Here is a 16,910-nt window from a genome sequence, read left to right on the forward strand (position 1 = left end):
TGGTGTAACATATGCTACGTCGGCAGTTTTTCTTTCAGTTTCGCCATGGGTGAGGTGTGCGCCGGATTGTTTACATCTTCCCCCTTAACACCTTTGCCGCCCTACCCCGAATAACGCGCCTTTGTTCGATCTAGAGATGCAGAAGGGTTAAGGGGGAAGTTGAAACGAGGTTTAGGTTAAAGACCCGTGTTTTGGACGAAGCAATTGGGTGGAGGACCTCCTTTTGGTGGCATTCAAACTCTATTCTTGATTTGTAGTCGACTACAGAAAACAGGAAGTGGACCTGGAAGAGCACCAATGGTGACACTAAAAATGAAATCGACTTCATACTATGCGCTCATTCTGGCATCGTTCAGGATGTGGCCGTCCTCGGAAAGGTGTGTAGTAGCGACCCCAGAATGGGAAGGTCTCGAATTAGCTTAGACTTGAAGAGGGAACGGAAGAAGCTAGTGAATAGGAAGTCCATTAATGAGTTAGCCGCAAGAGGGAAAGAATTGGAGTTTAGGATAGCGCTGCAAAACAGATATTCGGCTTTAACTGAGGAATACGATCTTGATGTTCATACAATGAAGGATAACCTAACGGCCAAAATTGCGGGGTTTGCGGTAGAAGTAGGCGGTAGGACAGTTCGACAGGATACCGGAAAGCTATTAAGAAGCGATTAAGAAGCGCCAAAGCATGAGGGCGTCTAACCCTACCGATAGAATAGAACTGACAGAGCTATCGTAGTTAATAAATAAGAGCAAAGTAGCCGACATAAGTTTAATATGGAGAGAATTGAGCATGCTCTAAATAACGTAGGTAGCCTAAAAGCGGTGAAGAGGAAACTAGGCATAGGTAAAAACCAGATGTATGCGCGAAGAGACAAGCAGATAAATGTCATTAGCAATATGGATAAGATAGTTAACGTAGCCGAAGTGTTCTATACAGGCCTGTACAGTAGCCAATCTAATCAGAGCGTTAATGAGAAAGACAGTAGTGCACAGCAATGCGTCATCCCGCCAGTAACAAAAGATGAAGTAAAGAAAGCCTTAGGAGCAATAGAAAGGGGAAAAGCAGCTGGGGAGTATCAGGTAACCGCCGATCTGTTGAAGGATGGAGGGGACATCATGCTAGAAAAACTAGCCACCCTGTATACGCAATGCCTTATGACCTTGACTGTACCAGAAGCTTGGAAGAATGCAAACATTACCTTAATTCATAAGAGGGGAGACGCCAAGGACTTGAAAAATTACAGACCGATTAGCTTACTATCCGTTGCCTACAAAGTATTTACTAAGGTGATCGCTAATAGTGTCAAGACAATCTTAGACTTTAATCAACCAAATTATCAGGCAGGCTTTCGTAAAGGACACTCCACAATAGATCATATTCACACTATCAATCAGGTGATAGAGAAATGCGCAGAATATAACCAACCTCAATATATAGCCTTCATTAACTACGAGAAAGCATTCGACTGAGTGGAAACCTCAGCAGTCATACAGGCATTGCGTAATCAGGGGGTAAAAGAGCCTTATGCCAAATAACTGGAAGATATATATAGCAGCTGCACAGCTATTATAGTCCTCCATAAAGACAGCAATAAAATTCCAATTCCAATAAGGAAGGGCGTCAGGCAAGGAGACACGATCTCCTCAATGCTGTTCACCGCCTGTTTACAGGAGGTATTCCGAGGCATGAATTGGGAACAGTTGGGAATAAGAATAAATGGAGAATACCTAAATAATCTGCAATTCCTGATGACATTGCCTTGCTGAGTTACTCAGGAAGTGAACTGCAAATCATGATCAATGAGTTAGACAGACAGAGCAGAACGCTGGGTGTAAAAATTAACATGCAGAAAACCAAGGTAATGTTCAAAAGCCTAGCAAAGGAACAGCATTTCAAAATTGGCAGCGAGAGCCTGGAAGTGGTATAGGAATACGTCTACTTAAGGCAGGTAGTGTCGGCAGGTCCGGATCATGAGAGGGAGATAACTAGAAGAATAAGAATGAGGTGGAGCGCATATGGCAGGTTCTCTCAGATCATGAGTGGCAGTTTACCAATATCTCTCAAAAGAAAAGTGTACAACAGCTGTATTTTACCGGTACTCACCTACGGGGCAGAAGCGTGGAGACTAACGAGAAGAGTTCAGCTTAAGTTAAGAACAACGCAGCGAGACATGGAAAGAAAAATGATAGGCGTGACGTTAAGAGATCGGAAGCGGGCAGAGTGGGTGAGGGAACAAGCGCGGCTTTATGACATCTTAGCCGAAATCAAGGGGAAGAAATGGGCTTGGGCAGGACTTGCAATACGAATGCAAGACAACCGCTGGTCCTTAAGGGTAGCGGAGTGAATTCCAGGAGAAAGTATGCGTAGCAGGGGGTAGCAGAAGGTTAGGTGGGCGCATGAGATTAAGAAGTTTGCAGGCAAAGGGTGGATGCAGCTGGAAAAGGACAGAGTTAATTGGAGAGAAATGGGAGAGGCCTTTGCCCTGCAGTGGGTGTAGTAAGGCTGATGATGAAGATGATGACGATGATGACAGAAAAGATAACGAGCCTCCCCTTTGCTGGTCTACCGGTCACTCCCCTTGGCATTGAGCGATGCATTCCCATGCCTCAACCTCGACTTGGCGGGTCTGGCCTGCGGCTGGCAAGGCGAGGACTCGCCACACAGCTACGCGATTAGAAAACATGCATTCTTGACCTTGCGCCATTCGTGTTCGACACAAATGTCAAAACACCTCTGTTGCGTTATGAGAGCTCCGACGTAGTTCAGCAGTCTGGCCTGAAACATCATATTTGTATCACCGACGTTTCTTCTTGAGATAGTCAGGAAATGCATGTGTTTCTGAGAATAACTGGTGCTTTCATTTCACGCCATTTAATTTTTTTTCGCACAGAGACTACGTCTGTGTACGAACTCAGAATGCGAAATGTTTGGCTTCACATTTCGTGCAAAGCAATGCTAGTCGAATGGTAGAAACTTTGTTTTTTTGTCTTTGACGAGTGGGACGCAGCGAAGGTTGATACGTCTTGTCAGTCAGCAGGGTGAAATTTCATATGGTCTGATATCTGTATATATTTGTGAAGACGTTGCTCAGCAACCGCTTGTGCACGATGGCAATAAAAATCTCTCGCGCTTTCACTGCAGCAGGTCACTCAGTATATATGCAATACTTTCGAACTGTTTCTTTGTCTTGCACACTTCCACACGACATAAACTACTGCAGGAATTTCTCATGTTTTCCTAATAATTTTGCTAACTTATCTTTCAGTGAAAAAATATCCTATGAGTGGAATCTCAATCTAGTGTTTTCGTCTTGTTTTAAAGTAAGATCCACGCCTCTCGAGTTGTGTGCATGCAAGGTGACACAGATACAATGTTCGCTTATAATTTTTTTCAAACAGGCGTAATCAGTCTCCTGCCTTCCGCGTATCTCGCAAAGTGACGCGGTGGTCTCAGTGTACGCTAATCTTATGCAGACTCTATAGTATTTTGAAACTCGGGAATTGACGTTATTGAAGCCCAGGGGTTTATTCGCAAATCGTTGCCTGCTCTCGCAGATGAAAGAGGCAGAAGGGAGAAGCACTTTGCAGAAGCACTCCATCTCTCTCCATGTTCTGTCACCACCCTTCCCACCACCTGTACACAGCCCTTCTTATGTGCAGCTTTAGCCACCTCCAAAGAGCTCTCCCCCTAGCGCTGCCCGAGCCACTGCCTGAGAACCCACCTCACGCCCTTTCCCCAGCATGGATCCTGGCTCTGTGCACCATGGTGTGTTATAAACTGTTTTCTTTGGATATTTTGGCTGCTTTAATGCGTGCATGTCTAATGGCTGCTTTAGTTATATTAAAAGCTGGCTGCTTCAAGAACAGCGGAACAAAATGGGTACTTTCAGTATGGGCAAACACATTGTGCATCAAAAAGCTGCTTATTTTCGAATGGACAGCCAGTGGCTTGACCATGTTGCAAAAGCCGGCGGGCTGCCAGTGAATCATGTGTAAAACTTCAGTAGATAATGCCAGAAATTGCATATTATTAGCAAGCAAACGCCAGCAGACTAGCTCGAAGACCCCAGTGCATCACGTTAGATCCGAATATTCGCTCGAAACAAGAAAAACCATGTCGAGAACGTCAGTCCAAAACTAGAAAAAATTGTAAATTGCACCGAGTGCCAATGTAGGACCGATGGTAACGCCAGTTTTCTGCCACCGTTATACCAGTGGCGCTCCAATGTTGATGCGCTGCTTTTGAAATCGCATTGATGAATACCAGAAGAGTAGTTACGCTCATTGTACAATGGTGCCCACTTTTAGTGGTCGTAGTTTCGGAACTTTATATTGTGGTAGTCGAGATCAGTAATTCCGGCTGTTTTAAGAGGATTATGGGTTCATTGCTTTTCTGTTTACAAATTCTTGACCCCGTCGCGAACTTTGACGCGTCTGCGCGTCCTAAGTCAGTTGTGATATTCGGCCAGTGCAGAGTTCAGCTCGTCAAGGCCTTTTATGGCACTCTGTCTGGTCTAAAGCGAGTAGAAGTTGTCCAGCGCCATTCTTAATATCGCCTATAGATTTTAGCTTTGTCTGCCAAATGAAGATTTTTCTATTGAAGAAAATATGCCATTTTTATGTTTGAGATCAAATACATTACCATTTCCTGTCTGTTACGTGTCAAACACAAAAATGGCTCTCCTATTGTTGCTGTCGCCACGAAAACACACCTAGCTTTCATAAATACCGAAATATTTGTTTCTGTTAGTGCTTAGCGATTCCTACATCTTGTCGTAGTTACTGAAGAAGCAATAAATGTTGCATAGGTGAAAAGTTCAGAGTCAGAGTATGATACCGAAGAATAACACAGTTATTCCTCTCATCTTTCTACCGATTTTCACGCTTAGTGGCACAGCAGGACATTTCTGTCCCATCTTTCAGGTGCCGGTAGGCGGGAAACGATGCATCGATGTGCCGTAATTTTGATTGCTCAGTGCTACCGAACTACAGAACCAGAATTTTAACCACTCGGGGAAAGAACATGTGTGTCCCTACTAAGGCGGCTGCACACCGCACTTCGGAAAAACCGAACCATCCACTTAAATACGCGCCCTATTTGAAGAGAAGTGGATCCTCGGCTTCTGAAGAAGCTCCGGACGTCCTCTCACCATCCGAGGCCTCCAGGAAACCATGCATGATTGCAGCTGAGGTGGGCACTGACGCTAGGCTTAGTGCCTCCGCTGCCACGCTGGCGGAGGTAACTCTGCCAGCGTCTCTCGTGGCAGTACCTGTCACGCAGTCGACACTTGATCCGCGGCCTTGCTCTCGAAAACTGGTGCACGTCATATATCAAGAGGTAGTGGCAGTGGCTGCGATATTGAAGAAGGGAACTGTTGTGGTCGTTTCATTTTACGTTAGACCAGCCGTTGGCGCTTCTTCCCATATTAATCTTGGCTGGTTACTAAGTGTCCGTCGGCAGTACCCCGGGTGTCCTATTTTTGTCGGGGGCGACTTTAACGACCCTCACGAAAATTGGGGGTACCCCACTTCGAGCCCTCGTGGCAGGCGTGTGCGGGACGCCTTCACGGATTCCCAGTTTGTGCTGATCAACCATACTGGGACAGCAACGCGGCCAGTGTGTCAGACTCGCAGTGCTTCATATGCTCCAGACTTGACGTGGTGGTCGTGTCCGGGTACTCCCTCCTGGCACATGGAGCCAGACTGCTCGGGAAGTTATCAGCACCTTATTATCATCGGTCTTCGCACCTCACATTTCCGACCTTTACGCTACAACTGTTCTGTGATCAACCGGAATAGTTTTCGCTCGTGCCTGGAAAATCTCTCCAGATTATTCGCCAATGCTTGTTGAGCACATACAAACAGCGTTCAACAGTGCTACAACTATTACCTGGACTGATGTTGGTCGACCGGCGACGGACCACGGCCTTCTTAACTTGTGGGCGCCACGCCGTCAAGCCGAGCTGCAGGCTGCTACTCGAGACCCTACTTCGTCACAACCACGTACGCGATTTCACTATGTTACAGCTAAGGCACGCAAATATGAACGCGACTTCTCACGACGGCAGTGGCATGCGTGGTACGAACAATTTTCTGCAAAATCCTTGAATGCCTCTTTCTGACGAATGTTCCGTGCAATGGAACATCGCCGTTGCACTGACACAGCAGCAACCGCATGCTTCGCGGCTAACTTGTCGCCACATTATTTCGCCAAAGAAGCAGCGCGAAAGTTTTTTTTTCCAAAATATGATGCTGTGCCTTCTTCAGCCGCTAGTTTAAATATGGCAAGAATCCCAGTGCATGTATATCAAATGCCATCTGATGTGGATGCAGATGGAATTGCGTGTCCGTTCTCTATGTCTGAGTTACTGGCTGCAATAGATGATGCGAAACGCAAAGCAGCGCCCGGCCCGGACCATATTCAGTACGAGGTGTACAAGAACCTGAGTAGCGCTGCACTCCCTCGAATACTAGACACCACAAAGTATGGCTCGATGGCCTCGTACCCGAGAGTTTGAAATCCACTGTCGTGATTCCTATGTCAAAAGCAGGATAACTTTCAACGGACCTTGCAAACTTACGACCTCCTAAACTCCTAAGCTGTGCAACCTGGCGGCGAAAATGGTAGCCACACGATTGTCGTGATGGCTAGAGCAGCACGGTTTTTATCGTCCCACACAAATTGGCTTTCGTCCATGTATTGGTACAGCGGACGGGTTGGCTGTCTTGGCATCTGCAGTTTTGTCATCTACCCGCAGTCGCAATGTGCGTAGCGTTTTAGCAATGGACGTTGAAAAGGCATATGACAACATCAGTCATGCAGCCATTCTGAACTCCATTGACATGCTTCATCTCCCTCTGAGAGTGCGTAGTTTTGACAAATCATTTTTAGAAAGCAGAAAATTTGCAATGCGCCTCAGCGGCGAAGCGGTCGGATCATTTGTTCCTCTCTGCGGCGTGCTCCAGAGATCAGGATAGTCGCCGACGTTATTTAAAAATAATATTCCTTTCATCCCGCTGGCTTGGCGCTTACATGACATCCGTGACATAAAATTTCTGCAGCACGCTGATGACATCACAGAGTTCAGTACTCACCAAGATCTGCGTGCCAAGGAGGCTGCCCTTCAGTCTGCCTTGGATGATACCTCTAATTACGCATCATTCATCGGACTTCAACTTTCCGTGCATAAAACAACATACACGTCGGTCGCCAACCGCTGGGGACGCCGTAAACTTCCTGCATGTCCAATCCGTCTTTGTCTATCAGGCACCCAACTACAGGAAAGTCTGAGTGTAAAAATCCTTGGCTTAACGATTCACCAAATCAGGATCAGCGATTGCATGGCTTTCTCAGGAAAAAAGGCAAGCTATTCAGACTTTGGGTTTGATTAAAAGAATTGCTCCTAAAACGGATGGCGCATGCTCGTTCGTTGCACGGCAATTGGTGAGGGCAGCTCTGCAGGCACGTACTGTTTATCAAGCCCAGTTTCAACATCTTAAAAGAGCCCAATGGGATCGCCTTGAAGCCGTGAACCGAGGCACTATGAGGACCATTACATGCTTTCCATGCATTACACCGGACATAGCTTTAATAGAGAATGCGCAGCTCCGTACCATTGATGAGCTGGTGTGCGCAGCGCCGTTTTGCGCGCAGCCTTAAGGCCAGTCTATAGCACTCCACGCATGCACTGAGGACTTATGCAATGTCACACCACATTCTTCAGCCGCCAATGCCAGTTCTTCCTCCATGGAATTTGGTACAGCTCAGCGACAACAAGCCAACAGATAATCGCTGACCAACATCTGCTAACTCGGCATCGTTGCTTCGCCAGAAACTTGAAGAACATGATGCTTGTCTGCCTGAAGGATCCATTTTTGACTACGTAGACGCATGCATCCAAGCCTGCGAAGCAACAACAGCAATCTACTGCCCATGCAGACCTGCCCTGAATAAAACCTCTAGGTTCCAGCTTACGGAACCCCTTTCGTCCTTTTGTGCTGAGGTGATTGCAGTTCAAGAAGCGCTCTGCTCCGTGGCCGCCACTACTATGCTCCCAGCGGCCCACGTTGTCATCCGCACTGACGCCCTTCAAGTAGTCCGGTTATTACGACGTGTTCGCCGCTGTCCAACGATATGTCAGGACATCCACCGGCTCGCGGCACGCATCCCGCAGCCAGTACGTATTGAGTGGGTCCCACTGGATCTGCTGACCTATCAAAGCCAGACAGATTTAGCGACCCGCTTCGCGACTCCAGGATCATCATTGCCGCGGCTCCTTCATTTGGACAATTTTGCCCTCCTTTCATCGAGAAAGGAGCTCCTCCTGCGCCGCCCACGTGCTCTCATCCCTCCGTGCTCTCAACCCTCCCCCGCGATCTTACCCGTGCAGAGGAGGTTGCGCTTAAAACGATCCGGGTCGGGGTTGGCCTCACACCTGCCGTCATTCGGAAGCGGCCTCAGTACCAAGATTTCTTTCCTCGTCTGGGTGTCCGATATGTAAACGCGAGGAAATTGAAGCCGACATTCACCACTTACTGTGGGACTGCCCTGCTTTCAAGCCTACAAGGATCCGGCACCTGAAGGTAGCGGGTCTTTCACCAAGGAACCTTGCTTTATAGATTGCCTGGACGCAGGGACTACACCATCGCTCTCTACTCGACTTCATAAAATGAGTTAGCCTTTTTCCATTAATTTAATGTCTACTACATCTTTCATCACACCTTCGCCCATCATAGATGCCCTGAGGCAATAAATCTCGCATGAAATAACTAGCAAAAATTTTTTAACTTTCTCTATTGCGCCTCCTGGGTATTTTAGATGTTTTTACAAGAGAGGGAGTATAATTCGACACCTGTCCTTGCGGGAAAAAAAATCGCAATATATTCAGCTTTCGGGTCTTTTGTGTCAGTGAGCTCTCTGATAATACTTTTTGAAGCAACTTTTATTTCTAGTGCAAGTTGTTTCATGAGTGCAAAAGAATGAGGTACTGATACGTACCAAAATTGAGGTCTTTTTTCGATTTAGCAAGTGCAACTCTGAACCCTATCTTCTACAGAAACATTAATCGAAATTGCTTCAAAGTGGCGTGAATAAACTCCTATGGTCATTTTGAGAGCAATTTTACAATTGGTATTCATGTGAAAAGTCACTGCTTGCGTCTTAAAAAAGGTGAAGATGGAAAGCAGGCCTGTTAATTCTGACTTCGCTACTGTATTCCAGATTCATAATCGGCGAAATATTAGTAGCGATTAATGCAAAGCGATTATTACTTGGGGTAGTCGTAGTGGCTGAAAAGAGAAATGAAGTAGCATAAGTGAGTAATTGAAAATGCTGTACCGAAAAACAAATTTGAATTTGTTTTTTTTTTCTGCCGAAACCTTCAAAGCCGGGCAAACACGTCATTTGTTACAGCTGCCTATGCCGTGGTAGTCCAGGTTGCATTCATAAAATAGAGAAGCACTTGCGCCAGTTACCGCGTAGTAATGCTTACTTTTTGTTGTCGTAGTTGCTGCAACGCGGATCATGGCAGTAACGATTACAATAAAGTATCAAAGAACCAGGTCTCATGCTCTTTCTGAATTTGGCGACATTTTTCCAACGCAGGAGAAGACTTAAGCTGCGTCTGTTCCACCGCTATACGGATCACTCTCAGAAATAGAAAAATAATAATGGCAGTAAATACATAGCGGCCCTTACGTGTCGTTGTCGTAATTGCTGAAATGAAAATTACAGTGGTATATATCGCTAATCGACAATAAAACAACAGTCATATCAAGCTTTTCATAGACATCTGATAGAGATTACAACGGTCAACATGGCTTTGGCCACAATTGATCAGGTCGCGTTCATGATTGACAGATTAAGTAGCAGTGGCTAGTTCAAAGCGTTTCTTGCTTTTCTTTGTATTTGTTTTTGAAGCTGGAGTTTAGATAGTACTAACCAGTCATCCAGAGTAAGAAAACATACATTAAAGTGTCGTTGCGTACCAATTCGCCGCCATAAGACCGTTTATGGAGACATGAAAAAAAAATTACGAAGAAGCCTCTGACGTTTTAAGGGAATCGAAAAAATTTTAATCAAATATTCATTTTGCGGTATTCAAGAAACGATGCCCTATTGTTTGTAGCAAGGTCAGGTTACCCCAGAGTGCGCGAATAAAAACGAAAAATTATGCTTCACAAGATGAAACATGTGTTAATATGAAAATGCAAATTAATTATATACTAAGAATATCAAAATATCCACTCAGATGTCGATGCCGGCATGAACACTATCTGAGAGACCCAAAGGGTTAAGAAATAACCGAGGTTACCAGAAAGTATTAGTGGCAGGTGAAGGTAACAAAATGGTTACAGAATTCGCCACTGAAAAATGCACAGGTGATCGTACGATGCGATGCGACAAATCGGCGGTAGCAGGTATGGTTGTACATTTCCCTTCTACAATGACCGTATTCTAGTTTTGTCTTCGGGTTGGATTTCCCGTCGCTTTATCGTTCCGCCGTTTAGAAGGGGGTGAGGGGGAGGGAGGGTGAATGGAGGGTAAAAATGCGTGGGTAGGTGGGAAGTGAGCGGAGCATCTGGATCGAGCGCAAGAACGGGAAATGGGAGCAGGGTCCTGCATGAGAGATGTAGTTCATGTGCCCGGATGTGCAAGCATCAGAGGGTGCTCCGGCGCGGGCGTGCACCTGAAGGCACTGACGCTGCCCTGACCCGCTCCGATACGGTGAGGGTAGATGGCTCACAGAGGCCGCGTATTTTCCGCCGGAAGAGGACTGCACTACTCACGCAGTAAAATAAGAAAGCGGCGTGAAGAGAATATTGCACGAGTTAACTTTTCAGTGACCTAACATTAATGTCAATGCACAGGCTCTCTGGCAAGGCGGTATATCTTTTCCTTTGATTCGGTCCAATATTAGGAATCTGTTAGAAGAATCACGCCCTAACGAGGACCAGCCTTCCAACTGTTTTCCAAATTCTGGGAGTACGGGCGAGTTGGGCAAAACGGCGGACCACCCCGTAGCTTTAAAGCGTGCGATAATATTATTTGTTACTGCCCAGTATGATCCTGCACATATACAGTATTGCCAAAGGTTTTTCCCTTCAGCCACATAACAGAGCCATTACGGCGCTATTAAAGACCAAATGACTGAAATGCTAACAGAAGGTTTCTTCTTGCGTTAGAGAAGCTTCCTGCTTGAGTTGTGTTTTGAATAATCCGCTACACGGAATATTCTAGGTACATTCATATCGCTACAGGTGAACGCTATGGCCTTAAGACTTTTGACCAAAAATTTACACTACAACGTGGCATAATATTGACCAAAAAATTGTGAAGTTAATCGGGATGGTCGAAAAAACGGTTGAAACGGTCCCAAAATCTGCACGCCAAATATTTTAAAACTGTGCCCCTCAATCGACCTGCCTTCCTAAGCTAACGTAATTATTTAGTTGTAACAGGTGGCTACTGGTCTTATCTAATGCAAAGATTAGGAATTTTGGCATGTAACTTTTAAAAGTGAGAAACATTTTAGTAGCGAGCCACACGCGGGTCAAAACGTGACCTTGTGTTGTTCTAGAGGGACTAAGGTCAATGGCTTTCTTGCTGGCTTTAAAGCTTGACCCTCGGTTCACCGCTCTCTAGGACAGAACGTAAAAGAAAATACCGAGTCCTGACTGCCGCGCAGAACATTTGAAGAACGCTTTGAAGAGAAGCAAGAAGCACCGGCACAACCAAGCAGTTTGATGCGGTTTCGGCGTAACGCGTGAGGTGGTCGACGGCTACAATAACAGAGCGTTTGCCAGCAACAGTGCAAGAAAGAGTTCCGTAGAGGTCGATCCCAACGTGGTCAAAAGGCCGAAAAGGGGAAGTGAGAGGCTGCAACAGGCCAACTGAGTGGCGAGCACCGGGCTTGCGACGTCGACAGTCAGTGCACGAGCTGATGATGATTATGATTTTTTATGGCGCAAGGGTATCTATGGCCAAAGAGCGCCACGGAACAAGGTATTTTTCGATTACTCGAGGTGGGGTCAAAGAGCCACTTTCCAAGTATTTCACCCCTTACCAGCCGAGCACCAGGCCAGGGGGAAACTTGTACCCATTGTATCACCGGTGGGTACCCGGCGGCACTGGGGATCGAACACTGCACCTCCCGCATGCGAGGCGAGCACGAGGGCACGACCTGACGTACTTGCGGACGTAGGTACACATACGGCGGCAATAATAGCGGACACGGAGCCGTGCGTACGCTTTGAAAACGCCGGCAGGAGCAGACTGCAGGTCATGGTGAAACAGGGCGCAGAATGCCGACCGCAAATGGGCAAGGATGACAAGCAGCCACTTCCGGCCGGTAGAAACGTAGTTGCGGCGGTGCAGAGACCATCTAGAATGGCGAAGTGAGCAGCCTGGTGACGGTGCCGACGGATTAGAGAGAAAGCGTACAAGATATCCAGGGGCCTTTAGTTTCTCGCTGTCCATGTTATCTATTGTAAACGACAGCGAAGCGCTACTGACTTGCGAGTGGCAGACATCGTAACACGGCACTGGAGAGCGGGACAAAGTGTCGACGTCTTTTTGTTTACGGCAGGAGCGATACATGACACAGATACCGTATTATTTTATGTGTAGGGCCCAGCGAGCAAGGTGGCCTGTAGGGTCTTTCAAGAAGGCCAGCCAACAAAGGTGGGAATGAAGGGCAGTCGTAAACGTAAGGGCGAAACTTTCCGATCAGCCAAAAAATGGCCAAACATTCTTTCTCACTGACGCAATAGCTGGATTCCGGTTTTTTTCAGGGCCCGACTCACGTAAGCTGTGACATACTCGTCAAATTCGGGTTTACGTTGCGTAAGTAAAGCACCGAGGCCAACGCCACAGGCACCGGTGTGAATTTTGGTGGAACAGTGGGGTCGACGTGTCGTGAAATGAGAGGTGCGGTGAGCAGCCGGCGTAAGGTGATAAACGCGTCGTCGCACTCAGGTGACAAGCCGGACAGGTCGCTGGCGCCGCGAAGAAGGTTCGTCAGTCTCGTGATAACAGGGGGAAAATTTCGGACGACACTTCAGAAGTAAGAGCACCGATTGAGAAAGCTGCGAATTTCCTTCAGAGTTGACGGCTTGGGGAACTCAGCGACGGCATGAAGTTTGGCCGGGACAGGAAGCAAGCCGTCCTTAAGGCGCGGTTATACTCCGACGTAACGCGCGCGCACACGGCACGGCGCCGTCACGTCGGCAAAACGCCACCATCTACACTCCAGCGGCGCCTGACCACCGGCGTGTTCGGCGGCTTCCAGCGCGGTCCGACGGCTGCCGGCGCCGAATGCATCAAGGGCAGTTCATATGCAAGCAATTCGACGAATAGAGCGAACAGCGGCGCGGCGCTGCGGAGCGTTTCGCGAGCTTTCGTTTCACATACGTCGCCGCTGCGCGTTTCACACCGCTGCGAAAACCAATGTTGCTGGCAAAAGATATGCGCTAGCAACCGGTTTCGGTGTCCTGCAAACACAAAAAGTGTAATATATAAGCACTATTTTGTACCGTTTATTTTCATAGTTTATTTAAATAAATAAAAATCCGCGTTCTAAGCATTCAAAACGACTGTATACAATTTCTTTTTAAACAAAATTTCATACGTGCGGCGTACTAACACAAACACTTGTCTATGCGCACGCTTTCTTGCACGAGGCCTCTACTAGTCACGTGGCAACGCCGGGCCGTAATTGGTTGAGATCCGGTGCTGCTGCGTCGCCGCCGCGAAAATTTCCAACTTGCCCGAACCTCGCCGCTGCAGCCGCTGGAGCTTCCTCCGCCTGCTTGAGAGAGTGTGTATGCGCCGCGGCGGCGGGATTCGCGAGCTGTTCGCTTGCATGTTAAACATGAAGCTTAGGGCCCGTTCACACTTGTCGAAAAATCCAGCGAGCGAAGCGGATTCAGCCGCTTTTGACGCCGAGCGAGGCGGGAAGCGGCGCGGCGAGGGCGATCGGGCTGGAGCCAAATTTTTCGTGTACGCCGCCGCGACAAACATGGCGGCGCCCTTCGACGCACAACCCCTCGCCTCGGAAAGAATTCGTCGTTGCTGCGGCCTTTTGAGCGCGTTCACTGGCCATAAATCGGACACCGGTACATCGCTTCGTCTCACCTCGCCTAGAAGTAAACGTCTAAGTGACAAATTTGCTTAATTTTTTATTTAGAGTTACGATTCTGCCATCGAACATCATGGAATCGCAGCGCTAGCAGACAAGGACACAGGGAGGACACAAACACACACTAGGCTTAAGAGGAGCGTCGGTTTTGTTGACAGTACTATAGTTCCCGTCCTGACAAGCAGTTGGCGCCACTAGGCTGGGCGTTTTTTTGCGAGTCTTTTTGCACACGATGAATTAAAAATGGGAATGTGCCTGCGTTTACGTACGCAAGCATGCATACGGTTATGGTACCCATACATAATCGATTTATGCTCTTTTTTAGCCATATCTGTGTACGCCGAGAGCGGTGACGTGGTGACCGGAAAGTGTGTGGAAAAGCGAGAAACAGCAGCGGCGCGGCTGTTCTGCCTGGGCGGGGCGTCAACAGATGTGAACAAGTCCTAGTTTTCCCGGCGAGTACGTAGGAAGAGAACATGAGTCGGTGCAACGGTCGGTTCTAAGCAAGGAGTCGGTTAGCTGAATAGTGCCAAGGCATTCGAAGAGGATTATAGTGGGGGCTAGTTGGTGCATACTTTCTACGACACAGATTGACACAGCTCCACGGAACAAGGACGAGAAGAAGAAACGCGATACGCAGGACGGGCGCTGTCCTGTGCCACGGATAAATATGCAGGGGTTCAGAAAAAGATAGCAGTCATGTTGCAGCCGTCTTGGAGAGTGAGCACAGCGAATGGCAGAGGCAGACCGGGACGAGAGTTGAAGATGTCGGATGGTGCAAAGACGGCGGCGCCGTCAAGTGCAGTGAACCTGGAGACAGGGACGGGGACAGATGAGCACGGAGGAATCTCAATGTCGTCAGCCACAGACAGTTTGCTCCACGAAGATGTATCAGGTGAGGCAGCGCTGCACGGGATAAGTTCTAGCTCTGCACGAGCGCAGTCAATCGGAGCTTAATGGTAAGAGGGAAAGTCCCAACCTAAAATGATGTCATGCGAGCACGATGAGAGAGCGACGAACACGACAGTATATAAAGAACAGTGAATGATGACCCTGGGTGTGCAGGCGGCCAAAGGCGAGACTCGCTACGCATTAGCGGAATGAAGCGAAAACCCAGACAGCGGCGTCGTCCCTTTGGCAATTTTGTGCCACAGTTGATTAGTCACCACAGGCACAGCAGCGCCAGTACCGACATCATGAAATTAGTCGACAACCTTAAAACATCATCTAGCCCCGGCACTGATCTAATAAAGAGCAAATTTTTGAAAAGCGCTGAACGTACTCATCACTCATGCTTTGCAAGATTTTTAAGCAGCCTATCTACTCCTGCACTCTTCCTGCTGACTGAAAAGTCGGGAAGGTGGTTCCGGTCCACAAATCTGGTAGCAAAGGTTCTCCTTTCAACTACCGCCCAATTTCACTAACCAGTGTTCCCTGCAAATTACTAGAGCACATACTGTACTCCAATATCGCTAACTTAACTAACTCTTTCTTCAACAGCGCCCAGCACGGTTTCCGAAAATTTCATGTGAAACGCAATTAGCATCATCCACCCAAAATCTTCACATTATCATTGATAAATGCTCAATAGCTGACTGCGTATTCCTTGATTTCAAGAAAGCTTTTGAAAAAGTTTGTCATCGACTCCTCCTCTTCAAACTAGCCAAACTAAACCTTGATCCTAACATCCTACTTGGGCTTGAAAAATTTCTTTTAAACCGTTCCCAGTTTGTACCAGCTAACAATCGCAACTCCTCATTATTTTCCGTTGGCTCTGGCGTGACCCAGGGCCCTGTGTTAGGTTCTTTGTTTTCCTATTATACATTTATGACCTACCTGACTGTGTACGTTCTAATATTCATCTATTTGCTGATGATTGTGTTGATTTTGGGGAAATTAACAGTTCGGACGATACTAGTGCCTTGCAACATGATATGAATGCTAGTACTAATTGGTGTGACTTGTGGAAAATTGACCTTAATAGATCTAAATATAAAGCCTTACGTGTATCTATAAATTCCTGCAGTCCTAGCGTCGATTACCTAAATAACAGTGCGCTCGAATCCGTCACTTCCTATCGTTATCTCGGCATCGAAATCTCTTCTGATCTTACTTGGTCCCTTCACATTAACACCATAATTAACAATGCTATTCGCATGCTAATCACATCTTCGCCGTAAGAGGATGGCAGTGCGGCGGTAGCCGCACTGCCATCCTGTTTGCAAATAAATCCTCTTTGCAAATAAAGTAAATATTGCCGCGAGTGCGATTCTAACCCGCGACGGCGCGAAGACATCAGCTTCGATAGCCACCGCACGTGAGCACTACGGCACTGCCGCATTTTTTTATTGCCTGCTGCGAAAAGTACAGAAGCACCACTTACGCCGTGTCGGTTGGTACCGCATAAAAATTTATGTACTTTCATTTTACCGAGAACATGCATTGCTTCAAAGAATCCATCACGGAAACCTTAGTTCCTGAGGATGTCACGCCGCTTACATAATATCCGAACACAAAAACCGCACACAGGGCAGACACCGGAATCACAATTTCTGACTGACATTCTAAACCGCCTGGTCGCATTAAAGCCAAGAAGAAACGGCAAATCATATGGAACCAGCTCCTTGTTAACAGCGAGAAACCCAATACCTCGGGGCGTGAGCGGGAGTTCTTGTTTAAGGGTACGTTGCAGGACGTCCCAAAAAAATACAGCGGCCCAGCAATCAAGAAATACATGTTCGACACTGCAGTTTTCTATATAGCAGGCAATTAGTACCCC

At 47.3% G+C, this 16,910-nt stretch overlaps 1 protein-coding gene across 1 annotated transcript in view; it reads right to left on the reverse strand.

Moving 5' to 3' along the window:
- Window positions 1–16,910, reverse strand: part of LOC144106766 (uncharacterized) — a 130,485-nt gene that overhangs the window by 96,302 nt on the left and 17,273 nt on the right. Inside the window, exons 2-4 of the mRNA XM_077639613.1 lie at window positions 9,691–9,708; window positions 9,485–9,502; window positions 9,264–9,281 (exon numbers count right to left, since the gene is read on the reverse strand). The gene's annotated coding sequence lies outside the window, so the exon portion shown is untranslated. The remainder of the gene's footprint in view (window positions 1–9,263; window positions 9,282–9,484; window positions 9,503–9,690; window positions 9,709–16,910) is intronic.

Source organism: Amblyomma americanum, chromosome 10 (genome assembly GCF_052857255.1).
Source record: "Amblyomma americanum isolate KBUSLIRL-KWMA chromosome 10, ASM5285725v1, whole genome shotgun sequence".
NCBI lineage: Eukaryota > Metazoa > Arthropoda > Arachnida > Ixodida > Ixodidae > Amblyomma > Amblyomma americanum.